Genomic DNA, 25,003 nt, shown 5'->3' on the forward strand with positions numbered 1-25,003 from the left:
CGCGCATGTGCAGAAGCGGCAAAAAGCAACATGCACAGACGTGCCATCGCTAATTACGTTTACCTCTAGATGCGAACGGGGCTCCGGAACGGATCCCGTTCGTATCTAGAGGTACCACTGTATATGATGAGTTTACTTTGTCACATTTAGCTGTGTATTTGGGAAGGAATTGTGGTGGTTTGCTTGAAATCCTTCAGAAAAGTGGCACTGTTAATCTTTTGCTTCTGTGCCACAAGGATAACACTTATGGCCCCCCTTCCCCCCCCCTCACTCTGTGTGTGTCTTTCTATGAAAATAAGATTTTAGAGTTTCAAGGATTGTGATTGGAGTTCAGATACTAATAAAAGCTTCCAAACACCATTAACCACCCAGTGCAATTGATTGGCATACATTCCAGGGTATGGCTATATAATATTCAGTCCTTTTCCAGGGCAAAGTAAAATCCAGGTATATCTGGACAATATCTTTTGGGCAGAAAACATATTTTGGGCAAAAAATACATGCAGAAAATATTGCTGTCACTCGCTTACTGATTTTTGTCAGGATTTGTTCTAAGCCTGTATAGAGACAAGCGCTGTCTGGAGGAACAGGAATGTCTTTACTGCTAATTATGGTGCTAGTTCTGATTCTGGAGCAGTAGCTTGATAACTGGACATGCATTTGAAAAGGAAATATGATATTTACTAGTCAATTTTACACTTAAAGAGTTCTGCTTCTTGTTGTTTTAAAGGATGATATGAGCACCTCCGTTGATGGGTTCCAAACCTTTTTACATACACTTTTTAAAAAATAAAATCAAGTAAAATTATTCCAAAAGTGATCTGGAAATGGGAGACAGTTGTATTACTAATGGACATTAGCCACTCGACGCCTGCAAATGTCACACCAAAATGAACACACGCCTATTGTTAACAGTGCTGACCACATGCTTTAGAGAGACACAGCCTGTTAACAGAAACTTGCAAATGCCATGGCAGAACACAAAATGTAGAAATGCCATTGTCAGTGGTATACAACACTGCTAGCAAATAACTGTGTGCAGAGGGGGAAATATTACTGTCTATACTGTACATAGCCCTGGTTAATTTCCCCACATTCCTTAGATCTGGGAATTTTGAGTATGGGTCTCCTGCTTCTGAGACTGTATTTTAAAACAGAAAAAGCATTGCTATAGTTGAGCATGCAGGATCTGTGAATATTAGTTCAGTGTTTAAATTTAGACAGCAAGTTGCTTTTCTCTTTTACTTTGCTGCTTTATTTTTAGACTTAGAAATGTACTTCCAAATCAAATCCACCCATCTTTGCCTCTCAGCTTTTGGGCTGCTGTGACACTCCCCAAATGGAGAGGTTGCCTGGAGAGGAAAGATGATTTAATAATAAATTGTTCTAGGGTCTGAGGTTGGGATTCCCCGCCCCCACCCCTCTTCCCCCCTGAATGTGTATGTGGCTCTGACGCAGTTTCCTGAAAGTCCTGCCTGGTCCTGCCAGGGGCTGAACGAATGTAGATCCCAGCTCACCCAAAGGGGAGTGGAGTGGAGGGGGAGAGAAGACTTTGCCAAACTGGCTTGACCAGAATGTGACACAAGAGCAGGAAATGAGTCACTCCTGGTAGGGCAGCTGCTCTCAGCCATTTGCATAAAGAGAAGCACCAGCAGAGGAGGGGGAAATGACACCAGGCCTCTCGGCCTGTCCTGAATAAAATCTGCTCTGCATTCAGCTAGCTTGCAGGCTTCTGCCTTGATATGTTGTTGTCCTCCTCTTCCTCCTCCTTCCCCCCTCGCTGCCCCCACCCCTGTCCTTCAAACATCTCTCTGCTATATCTCACCCTGCAGAACCCCAAACATTCAGGGTCTGGATCTTTTTAAAGTGCTGCCTGTAAAGTCAACATGAAACCTCTGTTTAAACGAAAGTACACACGCATGGCCCAGCCACCCAGCCTCCCTGGCACATTAGGATGGGTCGGGGCAAGGCCATTGGGGGGCCCTGGGTTATTTCCCAGGAGGAGCCCTGCTAAGCTGGCTGCACAAGGACAAAGCTCTGGCAAGGGGGATGATACAGACATAAACTGCTCTAGCATCGCTTCCATTGTCTCAATCGATTCCTGCCTGCAAAGGGATTAATTTTCCTCCTGCACTGAGCTAACCCAAGTAGGTCGGTCGGTGGGGTCCAGGGCAGGCTGGGTGGGAGGCCCTTTTGTGCGTTGGGATTTTGACAGAGAGTGGATTGTTTTGGCAGCCTCTAAGTCCCCTTTTATTAATAATTAGGGATGGGAGCCTGTCCTTTGCAGTGGTGACGCTTGCTCTTAAAAGGGCAAATTCGCAAGCAGGCCCAGCTGCAGGTAGGAGAGAGCTGAAGGGGAAACCGCTGGGGAGAGGGTATTGCAGTCTGGGATCTAGGACCCTCTTCTTTCTCACTGGGTGCCAGCAGTTGTATGTATGTATGCCACACAGGATTAAAGTTGGACCTTGCATTCTATTATTTTATTAACGGATGTCCCAAACTTGTGCTGTTGGATATTAGACTTCTTTTGTGTTCTGTCGTGCTTTTTATCATTTTCATTTGCTGTATTTATTTTAAAAGTCGTTCCAGCGTAGTATACCCGGACCTTGTGGGTGACTTGGAAGCAGGTCATCAATCTGCCTAAAAGTGGGCTTTCAGAGCAATGGTCATAATTCAGAGAACTACATCTGCCTTGAGTAGCTTTTGACTCATCCAGAACACTGCCAGCACACAAACCGTTGGGCACATCTAAAGAAGTTCTTTGGACAGAGACTCAAAAAACAATCTCTCTCTCTCTCTCTCTCTCTCTCTGTGTGTGTGTGTCTGTTAGTGAGTAGCTTTCCCCTTGTTTATATCTCCTTTCTACCATAGCATCCCCTTGTCAGGAAAGAGTGCCCAAGGGTTACAGCTTAAAAGGCACACATTTAGAAATATATAAAAGCAATGCTGAATCTTACAGGCAGCTGTGGTGTACTGCCGGTGCAGAAGTATAATAATTGTGTATTTTGTGTAAATAACATTTAAATAGGCCTGTACTGTTCACGAAGCAATGGCTGCTCTGCTTCGTCGTCCTCTAATGTGGATTATGCATACCCACATGAATTGGTGTGTTGGCAGTTTATCTTTAGGCCCACATACTCCGTTTTAATCTGATTGGAGGATGGTGCTATTTATACAGGTTTAGTGGGTGGCTTGTTAAAGTGACAGAGCAACCTGATCTTGACCTTCCGGAGCACCCAAAGATGGCCAGAGATATAGAGTAACTCTACTACGACTTCTGCTTTCCCACTCTGCCCTTTATTGAGCAGATTTCAAAGAAGACATTGTTGTGAGCAGAGCCGGCCATGCCATCAGGCAGAGTGAAGCAGCCAGCCACCTCATTCAAGACATGTCAAGGGAAATGGCAGCCTAGTGTTGGGGGACACAGCTGTAGGTGCCACATAGTCTGCCCTGCACCCCCTAAGTTAATCTGCTTTTAGAAGGTGCTTTTCTGCCACCAGCGTTGAAGTAAGTTTCAGCTGTCAGTTTGGCTGGCTTCTGTATGTGGGATGCCATTTTGCCCTTTGCCTCAGACAACATAATTTCTTGTGCTGGCCCTGGTCATGCAGCATATGCATTAGTCCTGACCACAGTTATTTGGATCTGGACAGCAACTAGCCCTGGCGTCTCCAGCCACAACCCAATCTATAAATCTTTAAAGTCTTTTGTAAAGCTTTGGTTTAAACTCACACCACCCTGGGGAGGAAGGGAGGGGAGGAGTGATGTTTACCCTCCAACATTCCCCTCAGGCCAAAAAACGTTTAACCTCTTTTTATATTTTAAAAATAATTTAATCTGCGTTAAAATGTGAGAGTCAAACTTGGGTGCTAGAAAGCACTTTGTTTTTGAAATGTGCACATTTCTTTTTTATTCCCAAAGGAACGTTTTTTAGACGAGTGAAGAACAACTGTAAGGAAGCGGAGAGTGTCTTTGGTCAGTGACTGAATTTTAGGGGGTGAGGAGACAGGTCAAGTTCTGCTGACAGGCAGCTCCGTTGCTTTAATGAACCATCGTTGTAAACATCTTCCTCCACTCAGAGGAGTCTCTGAAATGGTGAACATGGTTTAATGGATTCCTTCATGAACATTGCAGCATGAGCCAGTATTTTTTTTGATGCAAACTGAATGACATGACTGCCCTCACAGTATTTTCCCTGGGCATGAAACAGTGCTTTCCCCCAACAGGGAATGCAGGCATTTGCAGCATATAAAGGCACATTTCTGGGACAGAAATGACTCACGGGGATGACTAAGAGGCTACAGGGCCTTTTGAAGCTACAGTGCCAGTTTGTGTCCGGCCCTGGTGGTTGATAGCTGCTACCGGCCAGTGGCCTGTGTGACTACATGCAAAAGGAAGCTGCTGGCTCCAATGGCTGCTTCCTTGGGAAAAGAATCAATCTTTTACACTGACAGGGAGGACCAACATTTTATGGACAATGGCAGCTGAACTCTTTCTTTGGTTTTGCTGGAGGCCTCTGCAGAAGGATTAGGAGCCCCCAATGCAGGATGCAAAAATATGATATATCCACTATGTGCCACAGACCTGTAATGCGTATCCTTTTATAAAAAGAGGTGTCTGTGAGCTTAGGCAGGATGGCAGGTATGTAGATGGTGGTGAGGCTATGTATTCAGTATACTGAGGAAAAGACGAATAAATAGTGTAATGTATAAAGCTTGAACACAGTAATGACGTAGGAGCAGCCTTTGGCTGCAGTCCTACACACTTACCTGGGTAAGCTCCACTGGACACAGTAAACATAAATATTATTATTAGAATTATTTATTTATACCTTCTCTCCCCGCCCCCGCCCCCCCAGACAGGGACTCAAGGCAGCTTGCAGATAAAAAATAAGAACAGCTGAAAACATTGTTTTCCAGCTGTCTGTAACACTAGCTTTTCTGCCCATAGGCTGTTTTGACCTTTTTGGTCCATCATGTACAGGAGCAACTGCTATGAGACTTTTGGAAGAGGCTATCTGTGCTGGAGAAAAATGAGCAAGGGGGTGCTCTTCTCTCTGAGCTGTCTCCCCACCCCCACCCCCATGGGGGGTTCCAGATGCAAGGTAAAACATGTATGGAATTGCATTAGGAGAAAAGCAGTTTGGAGCAGGGAAGTTGTAGGGTAGAAGCAGGGATACTGGGAAAGCTTAAAAACCCTCATCCCAGTTCTTTGGGACAAATTACCCTGCCAGAAGTGCCTTGGCCTCTTCAGGTAGCATGCTGATCATTCCATCATGAGACAATCAGAAAACCATTATGCGATTCTGGAGAAACATTATCCATTATCTTCACTTACCACTTTTGAGTTGAGGGGATGTGTTTGCTTATTTACCTTTCTATGTAACATAAATCTAAAGCAATTTACCAAAAATGGCAATAAAACACACGGAAAAACACTTAAAATTAATGTAAGAAAACCCAAAGCAGGATAAAACAATTCAGCTTAAAAGCAGGGAGCTAGAAGTTTAAGCTATAGTAATATAAAGTCCAGTGGAAGCGCTTCCAACCTCTGGGGTGAAAAAGTTTCATGGCTTCACATTTCATGCTGGCCCTACCATTAGGCAGAGTGAAGCAGCTGCCTCAGGCCACAGACGATGGTGGGTGGGAAGATCTTTGAGGGCAGAGAGGTATGTGGCATGTGATCTGCCCTGAGCCACCTAAGAGAGTGTGCTGTCCCACTGCCAAAACTGAAGTAAGATTCCATTGTTTTAATGGATGGTTTATTTTACATGGAGTGGGTTGGGGTCATGAATCTTGTCCTTTGCCTTATGCAACAAAATGTCCATAGTCAGCCCTGAGTTCACGTAACTGAATGAAACCATTTTTGGTGTGATGTTGGTTTTTATTCAACATTTTAAAAACGTTTTTAAAACTGACAAAAGATCTATGCTGCTGCCCTTAAAATATTTATTTTAGTGCTCTGCTATCCCTGTTGGTCCCTGTTTTTCTGAAAAACGTGAAATTATTCTTGATACAGTAACTTCTGTACTGAAGCAAAACTTCCCAAACTGATGTGCTCCACAACTTCTGCTGCACAGGAAATGTTGTGGTGTTGGTATGCATGGTTAGAAAAAGATTGGAAGAAACTGCAGCTGGTTGGCTTTCCAACAGCACCACAAACCTAAATGAAAGGAAATGGGTGAGATCAACCCTGTCAATGTAGAAGAGGAAAAGGGGTTGTATTGGCAGAATTTGTTACAAGCCATTGAGAGAGTTTTCTGTTGTGATTAGAAGAGGCATCAAGGTTTGAGGGGGGTGGGGGAGACAGATCTCTTTGGAATCTTCTGGACCATAAAAAGAAGACCAAACTGATTAAATCCTCATAGTTGAATCTGTGAGGGTTTATCTCTGTTTCTCATTCTCCAATCTTAAATTCAGCTCAAATTTTCTGCATCAGTTTACAGGGGGTTTTTTATTTTAAAAAAATATCCTCACCAAATGCCATTGGTGTTTTAGTGCACATCTCTCCTAATGTACATATTCTTGTATGCAATTTTGCATAATGCACAGATTTCGATGAGCGATTTGCCCATACGTAATGCATTTTTGTATGCTATTGGCGCTTACATATTTTATGTACCATTTCCCTTAATATATGCATGCTTGTACACATCTGGTTAGAGAACCATATCAGAAAATTCCAAGAAGTGTGAATTTCAAAGTATACCTATATTTCAATTTGTATGTTGTTTCAGGAAGAGGAAGTAGGTTGGACTGAATTTCTCCTCCATCCCTACATCCAAAGTAAGAGTGGACAGGACTGCAGCCATGCTAGATTAAGGTTGCAATTTAACTGCACATCTGGGAGTTAGTCCCATGGAACTCAGTGAGAATTGCTATCATCTAGTCATATGCAAGATTGTGCTGCAAGCAGTTGTAGGGCTTTGATTTCTTTCTTTTTTTAACACTGAAATAATTAATTGGCCGCAGTGGCTTAATTTAATCTGGATAATTGTTAGATCCCATTTGTATATCAGAGTCTGCTTTTTATTTGGGTTTGTTCTTATAAATCTGCATGCCTCTGAGTGGATGGCCAAACTGACAATATATTTAATGTTTATTGGCAGATGTCCTTGGTATGACTAGCCTGGAAGTGCGCTCTCTCTCTCTCTCTCTCTCTCTCTCTCTCACACACACACACACACACACACTGAACTGCAACCTCTTAAAGCTATTCTGTCTCTTGCATGCCTCAACCCTCAGACCCAGTTGCAGCTGTTTGAAGCATGGCCGGACAGTTGTTACTTCACCTGGCTTGAGCATGTGCAGTTGGTGTGAAGCATTCGGATGTTAAACGTATGGAAGGCTCTGTTGCAGCACTGCTTGAAAACTCTGACTTATCAATGCAGCTAGAGCTGTTATATACTGCAGGAAAGGCCCTGTACTCAAGGACTTAAGAATCCCGCACCCCAGAACTGCAAACAGTGCAACATGGTGGTTCATTCGCATTAGCACTTTACTGTTGGTCTTGCCCTAATTCCTACTTGGCAGAGCCCTTCCTGTTGTAGGGTTTGGCTGTGATGAATCAGTATTATATTTGCGATAGTAATTAAAGCCCGTGCAGGCATTCCAAGCACTGAACAGAACGAGCATTGCCTATTGCCTCCCGGGAGTGATCTTACTCATTGCTCTCTGTCATAGTCTCTCTACTTCATGGCAAGAAGCACCCGTTTTCATGAGAAAAGTGGGAAGGGAGAAAGCTGTTCTGATGGGGAGTTGAGAGTAACTGCATCCCGTGGAGAGAAAAAAGCAGCAGTGTGTATTGTGCAGGACTTGGATATAATAATTCATTGGGGGCGGGGTGGATGATAGTTCAAATGCAACAGATTGTGTTATGCAATCATAGGATGCTGAGCCAAACAGCATAATTTATAGAGCTCGGGCCAAAGAAGATTAGTTCCTTGGTTGTGAAATTTGGAATTTCCAAAAAGGAATGGAGTCGTGCTGCTGGGGAAAGCAGCATGGAGGAGAATGCAGGGGGGGAAGTCTGATACTAGCTCAACGGATCTTTGATCTTGATTATTTTTTGTTGCCAAGGTATTGCAACAAAAACAGAGAACCTTCAAAGACTCACAGTCACGAGTGACAATAAGCATAACCCAGTCTTCAAATTCTGTGAAAATGTCTTTGATTTGTTCGTTCTTATTATTTACACTTATATCCCACCTTTCCTCCCGCTCAATGTGGCGCAGACAGTTCTCCCTCTCCCCTGTTTTATCCTCACCACAACCCTGCAATGTAGGTTAGGGTGGGAGACAGTGATTGGCCAAGGAACACAGAGTGAGCTCTGTGGCTGGGTGGGGACTAGAACCCCAGTCTCCCAGGTCTTAATCCAACACTCTAACCACTACACCAAACTGGCTCATATACTGCTTTTTCAAGAAGTAGCTCAATTTAGAGAACACAGTCCTTGTCCAGGCCTTTTTAAAATGTAGATTCATTAAGTGGAGGGAGGATCAGGAGTGAGATGTTGGACTTCACTCCTGACTGCCATGCATGTATTGACTCTGTGTGTACTATAGAGCCCACAGCCTGTGAATATACACAGTTGATCACATGTTGATCAGTGACTTGCTACCATAATACCACCTCCACTCCAATAATGGCTCTATTTATGATCTAAAATGGACTGACTCTTGCCACTTTATTTTGGTACATGAGGACTCTGAAGTACTTGTGCTTCACAACAAGAAAGTGCTTGGAACAAATAAGAGCCCATGCAGATATATCACAAAATCCCTACTCAATTAAGACATGAAAGAAATGGAAGTTTTTTTCATTGACATTGCTAGAAAAGTGAACTATACCTATATTGGTGCATCTGTAACATTGTCCATCAGAGATGCATAAACCTATTCTTAGCCACAGCAACCTGCTTGGCTACAATCATTGTGTTGGTGGGGGGACTAGCTTAAAATCTATATAAATTATTATTGACAATGCCTTTAATTTTTGGAAATGTGCATGTCATAATTGGAGATTTCTCAGGATACACAGAGTCATGTTTGCCATCACTAAAAGCTGGATGGAAATTAAGGCAGTAACTCTATGCATATGTACCTGGGAATAAGTTCCATGGACTTTTCTCCCAGGCAAATATGACTAGGGTTGGGTTGTGCAGGTAAAATTTGGTTGATTAAAAGGAGGAAGAAAGAGACATGCTGGAGGAAGAGAAAAGCAAAGTGAAGAAAGCCCATGAATTAATATAATGATGACACATGGGTGTGCAAGATGAGAAGGGGAAGAGGGATGGGTTAGCTATGTCGAAAAGTATTTCAGAAAGGATGCCACAATGCATCCACATTTCTACAGAACACCACAGGTCTTTCTTTATGACAGAGCAAGAGCTTTGTCCACAATCCAAGGAAGATCCATGCACTTATACCCCTTGAATTATGGGTGTTAATTCTGTGCTTGATTATTGCCATTGCCTATAGACAGTGCTGTCTGCTTCTTCCAGATTCAGCCAAGTCCAATGGCTAGATGACCTGACTAAATCTGTTTCTGATTTTGACACTAAATATTGATAGGTTTTCTTGCCAGACCAATGATAGGTCCAGACTGTGGGCTGGTTTAAGTGATTCATACCTGGAAGTGTCCAATGAAATGTGTAGTAAGTACACACTTCATCATATAACAGGCTTCCTCAACCTCGGCCCTCCAGATGATTTTGGCCTACAACTCCCATGATCCCTAGCTAGCAGGACCAGTGGTCAGGGATGATGGGAACTGTAGTCTCAAAACATCTGGAGGGCTGAGATTGAGGAAGCCTGTCATACAACTTTCCCCAGTTAGTGGTCTGCCTGTCGGTTAGAAACTAACCAATAATAATTTTCCAGCATGCCACTTTGTTTATGTCTGAATAAGTTTCTCACTGTCTCCCCCGACATTGTCACAGTCCCACCATTTCCCCTTAATGATCAGGACATTTTTCATTAAAAAGTATAAGGTCATTTTAGACACGTATCCCTTATCACCATAGTCTCCATGCAGATGTATTCTGTTAATTATCTGCTAAGGGAAGGCAGAGTTGTTTCTGACTTTGCAAAGTCCCTGCTGCTTTATAATGTCACAGAAAAGTCTCAAGGGCACATACGTACGCAAACATGTCCTTTGATTTTTATTTACTCACTGCATCACAACTAGTGCATATTTGGTATGCATCTGCATTGCACATATATTGCCTTATTTAAGAAGAATGGGATGCCCTTAAGTCTAGCAAATGTATATGGAGAAATGTATATGGGGAAAATGAAGGACAAACCAAAATGAAATCACATGAACTGCCTAGACAACTACATACTGAGCAACATTTGCATGTTTACCCAAAATTACCCCCATTGCATTCAATGGAGCGTACTCCCAAGTAAATGTGGTTTGGATCACAGGTAGCCTAAGCCTGCAATTTTAAGCACCCTGAAAGGCAGAGAGCCCCAATGAGATTTACTTCTGAGTGGTGCAACAGATACATTTCCTCACCATAATAATAATTTCATAACATTTTCATATGTTGATTTAAATGTGTAGATACAAATCTGGAAATAATTAGCCGGGGAAATACAATACAGCTCATTGGGGGAGGGGAGAGGACGAGAGACTGTGAGCAGGTGTGCCCGCTCAGTTTACTGTACAGGTGCAACTTCAAAGCCCCTGTTCTTCCTTCTTACGGTTCTCTGTCTTTAAACCGGACTCAGAGAGGCCTTCAGATAGAGGACTGTTCTCTGTAAAGTAGTACAGTAGTCTGGACTAGATGGACCAACAGCCTGGCTCAGTCCAAGGCAGATTCCTCCAACTCTTTAGATTTCACAGATCAGGGTCACGTCATCAGAATACACTGTCGGGTTCTGGGCCCAGGGATTGTTGCTGCTTCTCCTTGCGATGCATTAACCTGCCTGCTGAAGGGGGGTGCAATCCTTGCGAGGGCAAAGAAACTGCCACGCACCTTCAAGCTGCTGAGTGGTGTGCTGCAAAACCAAAAGTGTGACTGTATGAAAGATTGCACCTAAGGTGCAAGGGCGGCCAAGAGTGGGACTGAGAGGAAGTGCTCCAAGGTCACATTTGCAAAGAACTTGCAAAAGTGTGAGAAGGCGGGTGAAGATGGGAAATAATAGCCAAAGGGTTCTGCAAGCCAACAAGAAGCAGCTTGCTCTCTCAATGTGGGAGGGACTAGCCAGGGTGGTTTTGCTGCTCAGCATTTAGATGCTCTGGCGGGGCTCTCGTGAAGGAAGTTCACCAAGGTCATCTGCTTAAGGCTGCCCTCTTAAGTGGTGTTCAGCAGACAAAGGCTTGGCCCTGGGAAATGTGGGTGCAACTCCTCCCTGAGCCAGAAACTCACCAGGATAACTTTGGGCAGCTCGGGGTACATCGCTCTACAAGTGTAAACTACTTTGGGACAGTAATTAAGACAGCATAATGGCCATCAAGGCTGCTCCCAGAGACACCTAGGAATTGTATTTGTGTTATCATTTCAAGGATTCTGACGCCAAGAACCAAAATTCCCAAGATTCTTGGAGGAACTGTAGTTAAGTGGGGGAGAATGAGAAAGAAAGTATAGTTTGTCGAAATGCACTGTTGCCAAGTTTCATTTCTTCAGCTGGTGACCTACCTCATACGGTTGTTCTGAGAATGAGTGAGACATGGAAATATTACAAACTCTGAGGTTTATGGGGAAACTAGAAGTACAAATGTTCAGAAGGTGAACCAGTGCTAAATTCACAATCCTCCTCCTGCAATAAACAGCCTTGGCTGACAGGGCTAAAATAAAAAGCAGCAAGCTCCATTAAATTGTTCCTGGCCCTCAAAGGCTAAGAAAACAGGGCCGTTAAAGCAGGGTGGGTGGATAGGCAATGGTTAGAGAACTGGGCCAAATCAGCTGCCTCTCACATGTTTAGAGCAACACCAAACATCATGAGCTGTTTCATTAGTCTGAAGAGCAGAGGGCCTGGTGAATGGCTACTCTTAGATGGCCAAAGGCATCACAGGTAACTGAATAAGCCTGTGTATCTCCCTCTGTCCTTCAGCCTGATGGAATGGAAAGAATGGACTGTTTCATCGCAGCTGATCACTGTATGAACTTTGTGATTCTAAGAACTGTGGCCTAAGCTTGCTTTCTCCCCTCTACTTTCCTGATCGTGCCATGTCTTCTAGATTGTTTCATTACAGTAAGCCGCTCTGGGAACCTTTTTGGCTAAGTGGGGTAAAAATGCTTTAAATAAATAAAATATTTGGAAATGAATTTTCCTTTCCTGAAAATATGTATGGCTGATGTATCCTCCCCTCTGCTTAGATCCTGATGAGGTCGAGCCTGGGGGTTCTCTGTGACACAAAAAGAGTGTCTCTTTGTTGTTCAAATGAACTTTTGTTTCTTTCTCCTCCAGCAGCTTGTCTTTATCCTATGAAATCATTCAGAAAGCTTTAGAGGAATTAAAGAAGGCTTTATTCCCAGGAGTCAAAGATGGGGCAACTTGCTCCAGGGTCAGTGTGAGCATCATGTGGATGCAAACTCATTATTGTCCAACTGCAAGGGTAGCCGGTCCTGTGACAATAAAGCAGAAGGCTGAAAAAGTTCCCCACCCATTGCTGGAATGTAGGCATCCTGGCAGCAACTGTTTACCACCACTTTTGCAAGAACAGAGAACAGGAAGCATAGAAAAGATAAGAGGGGTGGGCAGGACAGATTGGCCAGAAGCTGGATCAACATAATAGAATCAAAAAGTAATTTATTAGGTCAGCAATGCTCACCGTCCTTCTCATACACTTGTAAACAAAGTCCCGTAATATAATAACATCTTCAACTTAGAGTTCTGTCCAACTTATTGAAAATCTCCAATAAAGCTTTAATTATTGAGCTGCTCTTATAATTAAACACGTCCTCCCCCCAATATTTAAGCTAAACCCACAGATTCTTGTCCTGCTTTTACTCATCAAAAAAGACCCATACTTTGAAACTGTCAGCACAGTCTCCAACCTCTCACTTTTTATTTGGGCAAAATACAGTGTGCATAGTTCTCCTCTGAATCACTTTCAACACTTCAACATGTGTTTGCTTGTTTAACATTTATATCCCACTTTTCCTCCATGGTGGAACTCAGGGTGGTGTTCATGAAGGTCCCCATAAGGCCTCCCATCCAGACCCAGATCTGCTTAGCTTCAGCAAGGCTGCTGTAAAAAGGTAAAGGCAAAGGATCCCTGACAGTTAAGTCCAATCACAGACGACTCTGGGGTTATGGTGCTCATCTCACTTTACAGGCCGAGGGAGTTGGCGTTTGTCCGCAGACAATTTTTCCTGGTCATGTGGCCAGCATGCCTAAGCTGCTTCTGGCGAAACCAGAAATGCCGTTTCCCTTCCCACTGGAGCAGTACCTATTTATCTACTTGCACTTTTTGGCGTGCTTTTGAACTGCTAGGTTGGCAGAAGCTGGGGCAGAGCAATGGGAGCTCACCCTGTCGCGGGGATTCGAACCGCCGACCTTCTGATCAGCAAGCCCAAGAGGCTCAGTGGTTTAGACCACAGCGCCACCCGCGTCACTCCCCACCCCCCTTCTTTCAAGGCAGTGTCATCATTTTATTTGGAAAAACAGTTGCTACTGTAGCTGCAGGTGGTAAACAAGGCAAACAGGAACTCGAGTCTTGCCTCTCTCCACCTGAACTATAGCCTCTCTTAGATAGCGTTGCATAGCAAATTGTTTCAAAATCTTATATTTGCTTCTCCTTTCCTTAGTTCATATTTTACAGTTGTCTGTTGAATTTCATGTTGTTGCTATCTACTGGGTTCCCTTTAACATTTTAGCCCTTTCTCTAGTGTTGCAATCTTCCCCAGTTTTAGATCACCTGTGAATTTTATAGGTTTCTCATCTTTCCTTTCATCCAAGTCGTTGATGAAAATATTGAACAGTGCCAGACCCAGCATTGAACTCAGCAGAATGCCACTGAATACCCGCCTCAACCGCTTTTCATTTATTACCTCCTTTTGTGTGCCGCTTTTCAACCAATTGTTGGCTGCCTTTTATTTAATAATGAATTGCACCTGCAAAGCAACCTGAAAGCCAGTGCAGACGTTAGAGATCAGGTTCAGTGTAACCATATTTTGTACCAGCCAAGAGTTTTCAAATAGACCAAGCAGCATGCCTCCAGGACAGGACAATAATCTGACACAGAAGCTACCCAAGACAGGGACAACAGTCTTCAACGTACCTCTGAGAAGGAAGGCTGCAATTCTTAAGCAGTCCCAGATTGTAAACCCCCCCTCCCCTTTCCTTTTGCTGGAAATCCAGACGATATACAAGATCTCCCCAATGATGACACAATGGAAACAATAGAGCCATTCACTCTCTATTGAGTCTCTTACAGTACAATCCTATGCATGTTTACTGAAAAGTCCTCATTGGCAAAACAAAGATGGGCAGCATTGTCCAAACAATGCATTTATGCTATTAAACTAGGTACAGTTCTTATGAATAAAAAATACTCACATGGCTAGACATACTCAGGAATACATTTGATATGGTTAGAATTTGAATGGTATTCCTCACCATAAATTTGAATGCATGTGCACGCATTGAAAGTTATGGTGCTATAAATGCTCACCTAAGAATCAACATTGATTGGGGGGGGGGGGAGAGAGAGCAAATCAGGCAACAATACACAGGGTTCTTTTGCTGGTTGGTGTGGCATCTGATTTCTACTTGCAGGCTTATGAACTGGAGGGACTGATTCTTTGCAGTGTGCGCTGACTCACCACAGCCCAAGTACTATGCCAAATGTTAGTTCCACCTGGTGACTCACTTGAATGGTATGGCTAAAGAACTGGTTGACCCAGCACTCAATGGAATAGTCTGCTCCTTGTCCGGTCTGACCTTGTGCTTGCTTAAGTGTAAGTAACATAAGCTTACTCTTCCACGTGAAGAGATTTCTATGCTCTGCTTTGTCCAGTTCACAAAATGAGTCCGACTATTAATATCTACCCCACAGGAATACCATGCACTTACACACACACACACACACACACACACACACTGGGTCTAGGGTTGGTGGCTCACAGTCCACATTAAACTTGCCATACCTCTCCATCCAGTCACGTGAGCCTTTTCCCATCCCATTATAACTGGGTGCTGTGGATCCCAGATGAATGGCTCTGGCTGAGGGTCCCAAGAACGTACTTTTCTGTGTTGCTCTTGGCACTTCCGTTCTAGTTGCCAAGCTTCCTTCTGGGGATACCAAAACCCCCTCCTCTGCAGTAACACATGAAAATAGGGCTGTTGGGCTGGAAGGCAGTACACAAGGACAGTCGATTAGGGCAGGTGTGGGCACATTCCCATCACAGTTGTCAGCCCTATGTGACTGATATAACTTTACCCCTTCATGCCTTATGTCTGGAATTTCCCGGACATAGCCATCAGCAGCAGTGTCCAGGTAGGACTCAAAAACTTTTGTCCGGTCAGTGGAAACTTTGTGTCTGCATACCTGTAGATTCTTGGGTACTTTATGCACAGACAGACAAACACTCTTAAGAGGTAGCCAGCCAAGCTTTGTGTGTGCATGTGCATCTGTTTGCTTGTGCTTCTCCCTTGGCTCTCCCTTATTCTGAATAATAATTTCTATAGCATTTTTAGCTGTTAAAATGAGCTAGCCGTTGCCATCACACCAACAACTGAGGTAAGCTCAGGTTGAGAGACAGTAGCTTGTCCAAAGAGACCATAATGGCAAAACACACAGTTGAATCAGAGTGCTCTACACTGTAACCCAACGGGCTTGACCACTATGTGCATCATATTCTGGCCTTTCATCACTTGACACCAAATCCTTGCTCATGTTTAGCAGGAAGGATGGTCCATCACTTCTAGATGAAAGAACTGGGGTGCAGGGAAACAGGTGATCTGCCTTTGCACATTGACATAAAGGGAGTACCGTTTGCTGCTACACCTCAGGCAACCCTTGCTACTTCCAAGCTTTTCTGAAGTTGATACACAAGGATCTAACCCAGCATGTCCATTGGCTGTGCCTTGGTTGGGATGCTCACCCTGCTATCGCTTGACATTATGACTTAATTCTTGTCAGATGCACAGGCAACCATTGCACTTAAATGTGTACAACAAACACCCACTTGCCTGCCTTTGCTCATTTGTTCCTTTCCAGCCAGGGCAGGAAACAGCTCAGTCTTTATGGGCTAAAGTCGAAGAGCTACTTGAGCACAGACTCTAGGAAATGCAATTGCTTTGTTACGTTATTTCCACACTTCCTCCTTTTCATAACCTCCTGTAAAACCTTAGTGTTTGTATAAGAATCCAGGGGAAACACATGGTGGTGATGGTCCCTTGCATGCTAGAAACAAAGAGCTTCTACCAGGCCCTTCTAATTCTTCCTATCTGACAGGCTTGATAAAGGAAGTGGATCCCAGATTTAATGGGACAATGATCAACATTATTGTGCTAAGGCAGCAGCTGTATGCATAAGACTGGGCTGCAAGTGAACCATCCTTGCTAATGTATGCCTTCTTTTTCATTAGTCCACTTTTCCGCTGTTTTCTACTATCCCAGCCCTAACCAACCTAGTGCTCTCCAGGTGTTTTGGATCACAACTCCCACCAGCCTGTGCTGGCTGAGGTTGATGGCATTTGTAGTCCAAAACATGTGGAGGGCACATGTAGTTAATGCTGCACTATCCCTTAATTATTATTATTATTATTAACCCTCCCACATACCAATTTGCTCTCATTACGTTTGTGTAAATATAAATAAAAAATATTTTTAAATATTATTTTATTTCACTCATTGGGCCACTATACCCTGTTACTGCCTTTATTTGTATGGCTAACCAAAATATCTTCATTGAAAATCTGTTTAAAGTCAAAATACCGTACATTTAAAAAAATCTCCCTTTAAACTTTCCCCCTTCAAACACACACTCTCTCCTCAGTAAGAAGAAAATGGAGACATGAATATGCCCACATATCTGGAAGCTGGAAGTTGTTCAAGCCCATCCTGTGGCTGAAGGGTCCCTAGTTTGGAAATAAATTATGTCTTTGCTTAGAGGCCAGTTTGAAACAGAGTGACGTTAATGGAAACTTTCCTGAGGCTTAACATTGAAGGAGCCATTCTTAGGCCTCAATCTTATTTCCTGCTTCCTGGGAGTAAGCCCCACTGAACTCACAGTGGCTTACTTTTGAACAGGCATGTGTGGGATTGTGCTGCTAGCCTCCTTTCTACTCCTGCATTAAAGCTGCAATCCTGTCTACTTGCTTTGTAATAAGCCCTTTGTACTGGGACTTCAAAGTAGACATTCATTAATGGCATACTCCTTATTTACTACATATTCCATCTAACCTTCAAGGAGCTCAAGGTCGCATACATTAATACCCTTTACCTTTTACCAAAGAGGTGTTGTGAAGGTAAAATGGAATAATGGGATAGGGAGCGGGGGTCAATAATGAGTTTGCATCCACATGATGCTCACACTGACCCTGGAGCAAGTTGCCCCATCTTTGACTCCTGGGAATAAAGCCTTCTTTAATTCCTCTAATGGTAAAGGACCCCTGGATGGTTAAGTCCAGTCAAAGGGGGCTATGGGGTGTGGCGCTCATCTTGCTTTTCAGACTGAGGGAGCTGGCGTTTGTCCACAGATAGCTTTCTGGGTCATGTGGCCAACATGACTAAACCACCTCTGGTACAACAGAGCACCGTGACAGAAGCCAGAGTGCACAGAAACACTGTTTACCTCCCCGCCACAGTGGTACCTATTTATCTACTTGCACTGGCATGCTTCTGAACTGCTAGGTTAGCAGAAGCTGGAACAGAGCAATGGGAGCTTACCCCGTTGCAGAGATTCGAACTGCCCACCTTCCATTCGGCTAGCCCAAGAGGCTCAGTGGTTTAGAACACAGCGCCACTTGCATCCTAGGAAGGTTAGTCTGAGAGAGTATGACTGGCCAAAGGTTACCTAGTGAGAGCTCAGTTGTAAAGTGGAGATTTGAATCTGGGTCTCTCCAGTCCTAGTCTGGTGCTCTAATCACTACCTCACACTGGCTAGGGCTGTGGAATATGCATGGGATGGGGCTGCATATTAGGAATCAAATAGCTGGGCTGGGTGAGATCAGGAAAGTCAATCTGGCTGTTCCACAGTTGCATCACCCTTGTTGCCTGTCCAGTTTCGAGTGGGAGCCACTTGTAGATTCATTGCAGGCAGTCGGTCATGAGATTCATGCACACCACTTCAGGCTGGTTTGAACAGAGGAGCTTCAGTGAAAGGACCAGCTTGTTTAAGTGATTGTGTCCATAAGGAAAAACAGATGAGTAGTCTCTGAAATAATTGGGACTTTCCCATGGTAATATACACGCATAGATTGCATTCCTCTACAAATTATTTCTGTTTCCAGAGCTCTGCATATCTTGTCAGTGTGTCAAGTTGTGCCATCATGTCAGCCTTGCTTGGGGTGCTTTGTGATGTGCTGGTGGGGAAAACATCCAGGTGTGGGCTGTAGCAATAGAGCAGAATTGTTACCTGCAGACCACCTGATCAGCAAGAGAGCAAACTTCAATGGAGAATGTCACAGTTTGTGCATTGCTAACAGACACGTCCCTACATGCATTTATTTGTTTTACCAAGTCTTCTTAGGCAGGCAGGCTTTTGAAAAAGCACAAACCCACACACAGAGGGGATATATTTTCAAGAAATCCCCAACTGGGATCATGACCTAGTTAAGAAGTTGTGAATTAGTAACTTGTTTCACTGTAAAAAGAAAGCTAACTCACTTGGTTGCAACTGAAGAAATAATATTACTAATCTCCCTACCACTGCCATTTAGAAAATATATATTGTATCTTTGGAAGTTTCAGCTCTTCAAGGTCATGTTGCTGGATTGTTCTAAGATCCAAACTATTCTTTGTGCTCCTTTGGCATAACGTACCTTTACTCTTCCTGCTCCATGTGATACACTCAACATCATCAACAATTTAGTCTAACCTTCTGCACCTCAAATAGTGTAGTTGAAGTGACTGCTACAACAATTGCTTCAAAAGAATGTGGCCTTCAAATAATGTTCTATATTCTTTGCCTCTAAGCAGGTATAGGTATACATTATCGGACCCCAAACTAGAACATATGGGCACACTGAACCTGAATGGCAACATCTATCTCTCTGGCTAGCAGGTGAGTATATAGCCTGACTTCCTCTCAACTTAGAAATTTCACTGTGATTGGTTTAATTGTCTGTGCCACTGCCTGGCAAACAGATGCCGCTGGCATGATTCTTTTTGCTTCTTTCTGATCCATCTTGGATAGAGCCTCACAATTCAGAGGATGCCTTTTCCATGGATCCATGGCCCTTGCCAGAATTTGTCAGTCAAGCAATCCTGGGACAAAGAGTAGATCAGCAGCACAATGTCCAGACTTAGAACTGACCTAACCCAGACTTAGGAACCTGTGGTCCTATTGAAGTTATTGGACTCCAACTCTCATCAGCCCCAGCCATATGGCCAATGGTCTGAGATGGTGGGAGTGGTAGTCAAACAACATCTAGAGGGCCACATAATCCCCATCCCAGCATAGAAGCAAGGCTAGACTTTGTACCATTTGGGGCTTGTGAGATCTTTGAGGGAGCATGGAAAGGTTGGAAAGTTTTCCTACCCTTGATGGCCATTATGATCCTAGCTAAGCAGAGTACAGGAAGATTTTTAAAGAGGACCATATATCGATACCAAAAAGGATATGGCTTGTGCTTGATTCTTCAATAAACTCCAGATCTGAGGTGGGAACCTGTGGACCTCCAGATGTTGCAGGATTGCAAATCCCATCATCCTTGACTATTAGCTATATTGGCTGGGACTGATGGGAGTTGGGGGAACCAGTGTTTCCCAACCTCTGATCTAGGTACCAGTTTGAAGTAAAGTAATGGATGCATTGCTAAGAGCTGGAGATCAGCAGCTGCTTCTGAAAATGTCAGCCTTGGTTTCCTCACCTGTAAAACAGGAGTGATGATTGCCTGCCTTCAGGGCATTCTAGGGCTTAATTTGCTGACATCAACACAGTGCACTCAACTCCTCAGCTGGAAGATGCTATGGTAATATATAATATCATATGATTATAAATCAAAGGAAATTAGCCCATCTACAGATCAATCCTGCCTACGTGCATTGTGAACCCCTTGGGCAAGGGTTTAACTTTTAATTGGGAGGTTGAACCCAACATATTTGCTGCATTTCAAATATTTTAATATAAAAATCAAATAAGTCAAGGTGGAGGGAAGCCTAATACATTTCTCTTGGATCACATACAGCAGAATGTTCATGATAGGGTTGTCACAAATAATCTGCAAAACAACAACATTTAATCATATGTATATGATTAGTATTAGCTATATTTTCGTATGCAGGTAGATCATTATTATTTTTATTAGTTGCAGATGGAAAGCAAGTGGATGAGAGCTCTATATGTGTCAGAGGTGGGGGACTTGTGGCCCTCAAGATGTTATTGGATTTCAACTCCCATTAGCCCCAACCATATGAACTAAGGTCAGAGATGATGGGCACTGTTAGGAAGTCTGCAGTTTGCATGCAAGCCTGCAATTGGAATCATAGAATTGTAGAGTCAGAAGGGACCACAAGGGTCATCTAGTCCAGCCCCATGCAGTGCAGGAATCTTTGCTCAACGTGGGGCTTGAACGCACAACCCTGAGATCAAGACTCATGTTTTACTGACTGAGCCTTTTTGTGTGTATGTGGGACAAAATTCTCACATGTATTCTAACACTCAAGTCTAGGGATCTTTTGATGCTGAGACCTGGACACACTCCAGAATTTGGCACCCCAATAGTTAACACAGACAACAGAGATAAATCAAAAGTAAATTTTATTAGGTCCAAATTAGCTCATTGCCTGAAAAGGGAATTAGCACATTTACTAAAAATATAGAACAAAATCAATAGACAGCAGACTAATGCTAGTCTGAGTTTAGGAGAGTTAAAACTAGTGCAAGAGTTATTTTTAGAAGCATTCCTATGGGAAAGGGGGAATTGGATGAGCCCAGACAAGGCTGAGGTGGGGAGAGATTTGGCGAAAGGGTTGAAAGTGGTGCCAGGAGAGGGAAATGGGTGTTGAGTATTGCTGCTTGTTTTGTAGAGAGAGAATAGGAGGTTGTCAGGGAGGATTGGGTAGTGACTTTGTGGGATTTTGGGGGTGGTTTTAGGGCAAGAATAAGAAGAAAGCAATTGTGTTTGGAGCATGGGCATGGAATAAAGAGAGCAGGTCTCTCCCAGAAAGAGGGACCTGATGGGAGTTGAACAGATGAGAGGGGAAGGAGGGCTTCCGCAACTGATGGGTTGCCTGGGGATGGGGGGGGATTTAATACCTTTCCTTGTTCTGCAAGGCTGGGGCTTGGTGTGGTGGAGGTAAGAAAACCTCTTCGGCAACAGTAAGTAATATAGAAAGGAGAAGGAACGGTGGAGGAGTCCACACAGAGGAGTTCCTGTGCAGAGAGTTGAGGCCAAAGCTTTCTCATATTTGACATAAATCCTCTCTTCCTGACAGTGAATGAGTGCCAATCTGGAAGAGTTTAAATTTTTTGCATAATGGCTTTTAGAAATGTATCTTATTCTGCTGTTCCGGTGAGATGGGGGAAAGGCTTAACACATCTTTTGGGCTCCTCTTGCAAGAGCTGAAAACTCCTTGGTTAGTAATTGTCAGGGAGTGGGGTGGAAGGAATGACATGTAGGTGCCTATATCTTGGTTGAATACTTCCAGAAGGAGTGAGCCTAATGCTCTCTTGCTTTTCTTAAAATTGACCAATGAGAAGGGAGGGACGGCAGAGATTTACAGTGACAATAAATTCATCAGCTGCTTTTGGAACATGTGAGTTTGGCTTTCTGCAATGGAGTTTTCCTTGAGGCCTCTCCAGGCCAAAATCAGAACTTCCTTCTGAGATGCAGGCTATCATAACAAAAACTGGATATATTTAGGGGTGTTTCATAGCAGAAATGTAGTCCAATAACATCTGGAGTGCCAAAGGTTCCACATCACTGATCTCAAGTCAGGTTTGGGGTACCTTTGGCCCTCCAAATGTTGCTGAACTACAACTCCCATCAGCCCCAGCAAGCATGGTCAATGGGAGTTGTAGTTCAGCAACATCCGAAGGGCCAAAGTTTCCCCACTTCTGGTCTAAGTTAACACAGTAAGTTTCTTACTAGGCAGGGATTTAAATTAAGGTCCAGCAGATTTCTCATCAGATTAAATTTCTCTCTCGTTCACTGAGCCCACTAAATGTGTTTCAAACATGAAAATTAATGCAGAGAAGTGGAAATGCAATTGGTTAAACTAATGTTGTCATCACACAGTCCAACATTAGAATGGATTATTTGTTTGTTTTTGGTTTTTTAAGGTGGGTTGGTTAGCTGAGGAAGAACAACAGTGGAGGTGGAAGTTACATGAAGTACATCATAACCAAATGCTACTTTAGCTGCAAACAAGGATGATAAAAGAGCAAAGTTAAAACCCAATGCACACTTATACTAGAAGTAAGTGCTGTTGACCTAAGTTGAACTTCCAAATAAAATCTTGCGCAGCATGTATTTGGGAAAGTTGTCAATCCTGCCTCTTCTTGGTCCAAGATCTGCTATGAGAATCACTTACGTTCATGACATTTGATCTCCGGGAACTGGATTTCACAGGTTAGATTTCTTATACTTTGGTCTGAATGTTAGACAATATCCTTTGTATTATACTAAATTAAGTAGTTGGTTTAGCACTGGCTGGAAAGCACTGGACTAAGACCTGTTGGCAATCATGGGCTGGTAACACAGGTTTTATTTGGCACACCTTTTTAATCCAGTCAATATATAGCTGCATCAATGTTTAATTTAACAGACAAAATTAGCAGTGAGAATCTAGATAAAATCTGTAACTCAAAGGGTCCCACTGTTCCAGGTGTGGAGAAACCACAACTCCTTCCAGATGTTGCCAAACCACAACTCCTATCTGCCCCAGCAAGCACAGCCAATGGCCAGAGATGATGGGTGTTGTAGTTCAGCAATTCTGGAAGGCTAAAGCTTCTCCACACCTGTTATATCCTGAAGGAGGCTTGGCTTACTGAATATACAAACTGTACCTACATGAGCCTTACTTTCTGGAAGCAACCTGCCATTCAACCTCTATTCTTCTCAACTCAATCTGTAGGAGGAGGATCAGTAACCTTGGAGTATCCTGTTCCTTCTAGGTACTATGTATTAATTAATTCTGCTCAATTAAAATCAGCAGTTTCGCTCATTTGTGCATTTTTCTTCTGGCCAACACATTAGAAAAGTATATTACACCCTGCATATTTTCCAGGATTTGGTCTCATAACCCTCTCCCCCACGTCGTGGGAAAAGTTGCTGCTGATAAGAAGATTGGCATGAAAGTTCTGATAACAGATATACCACTGTGTTCACTTCCAAAGGAGAGGGGGATTGCTCAATCATCAGAAAAAAGAAGAAAACAATAGGTGGCATTTATAGTTTCTTTAAGAAAAAATCCTTTTGAAAAAGCATGTTAAAACAACCTTAAGACACACCTGTAGTATGTTGGAAATGTGGCCTTTGGCTTTAAGAGGGCTGGATTTAGGACCTAAAAGCTAAGCATTTCAAAATTCATTTTATTGAACCTGCTTCCTAGCTAGAATGGTTGGTGGGAAAGACTGGCCCTCTCGTGAGTGCCCCCTACACTACAAATATAAATTGTTCTGAGACCTGTTTTAAACCATTTTAACTATAACGGCTTCCCTAAAGAACTTGAAGATTGTATTTTTATAAGGCTGCTGAGCTTCGTTTGGTAGACACCTTTTCTTCTGCCTTAAAGTTCCTTGGGTTGCACTGGAATTGCATAAAACAAAGGAGGGTAACCTGTAGCCTTCCAGATGTTGTTAGACTCCAACTTTCGTTAACCCCAGGTGGCATGACCAAAGGACTGATATGATGGAAGCTGTAGTTCAGCAACATCAAGAACTGCATTTCCCCCACTCTGTTATAAAACATTATCCGTTGCCTACTTTTTTCTTTTTCTTTTAAAAAAAAATCTATAATGACCTTATAGGAATTGCAAATCCTAAAGGAAGTGGGTTATGAGTTTGTTTTTAGTGCTCTTAATCTGCTAAGATCATCAAGTTGTCTAGTTGGCATACCCACATACATCCCACTTTGGCCTGTTTTGGGCCCCCATCCATCTACATTTCAGATAGAACTGATTGCAGGATCAATGCGGGTTGTGTATATATGTATGGTAAGGGTAGGGTTCATAGTATCCATTCGAGTATGACTTAAAAACAATGACCTATTACGTTATTTGAAGCTTGTCAAAACCATGGTGGCACTGGAATCTACTAGGTATTATACTTCCCACAAGGAAACCATTGCATCATGACTGCAAAAATCAGGACGCAGTGGAGGAAAGTTACTGGAATCTATCTCAAATCTGGACAATCTAGCAGCAGTGCCAAGTATTCCATGAAAATATGTCTTAAAAGGACAGTGCAGGCTGTTTTGATATTTATAATACTATTCTCCCAAGCAGAAGTAAATGGAAAGGCTACTTAAAAACAAAACAAAGCATATCCTCCCTTTTTTAAAAGCATAGGGGACACCTATGAGATTTTCTTTACATAGATACTGATGGAAAACTGGAGTACTTAATTAACAGCAATTAATGTGACTGCAGCTGCTACCAATGCATTAAATTATCAGGATCTTTTTGCATATTACCTAGAAGTGATGACAGAACTGTGAGTCTCTCACACAAAGAAACTTGCGTGAGCATCCCCATGCCAAATGCATGTGCTGTGCCCACACTGGGAGCACATGAATTTGGCTGAGGGGAAAACGCATGCTTCCCTTTTCTCATGAGAACTGGAAATATGGAGAGAGTGTGTCAGTTGTTTGCCACTGCTGGGAAATAGACAAAGTGATCCTTACAGAGCTTCAGTCCTTTAACTAGAAGGGTAAATGCTCC

The 25,003-nt window shown here is 43.2% G+C and overlaps 1 long non-coding RNA gene across 9 annotated transcripts; it reads left to right on the forward strand.

Annotated features, from left to right (window-relative positions):
* The first annotated feature begins 2,000 nt into the window (after window positions 1–2,000).
* On the forward strand, window positions 2,001–23,343 carry LOC310679060. Of its 9 annotated transcripts, XR_014512111.1 has the most exons (6): window positions 2,924–3,507; window positions 4,981–5,101; window positions 12,416–12,518; window positions 14,761–14,910; window positions 19,097–19,181; window positions 22,404–23,343. It is a non-coding gene; the product is annotated as an uncharacterized lncRNA (long non-coding RNA). The 9 variants fall into 9 exon arrangements; XR_014512106.1 differs by lacking the exons at window positions 2,924–3,507; window positions 12,416–12,518; window positions 14,761–14,910 and adding exons at window positions 2,001–2,147; window positions 7,242–7,334 and having other exon boundaries at window positions 4,948–5,101; window positions 19,094–19,181; XR_014512107.1 differs by lacking the exons at window positions 12,416–12,518; window positions 14,761–14,910 and adding an exon at window positions 7,242–7,334 and having other exon boundaries at window positions 4,948–5,101; window positions 19,094–19,181.
* Window positions 23,344–25,003: the final 1,660 nt, after the last annotated feature.

Source organism: Podarcis tiliguerta, assembly GCF_965153285.1.
Source record: "Podarcis tiliguerta genome assembly, chromosome: 5".
Lineage (NCBI taxonomy): Eukaryota > Metazoa > Chordata > Lepidosauria > Squamata > Lacertidae > Podarcis > Podarcis tiliguerta.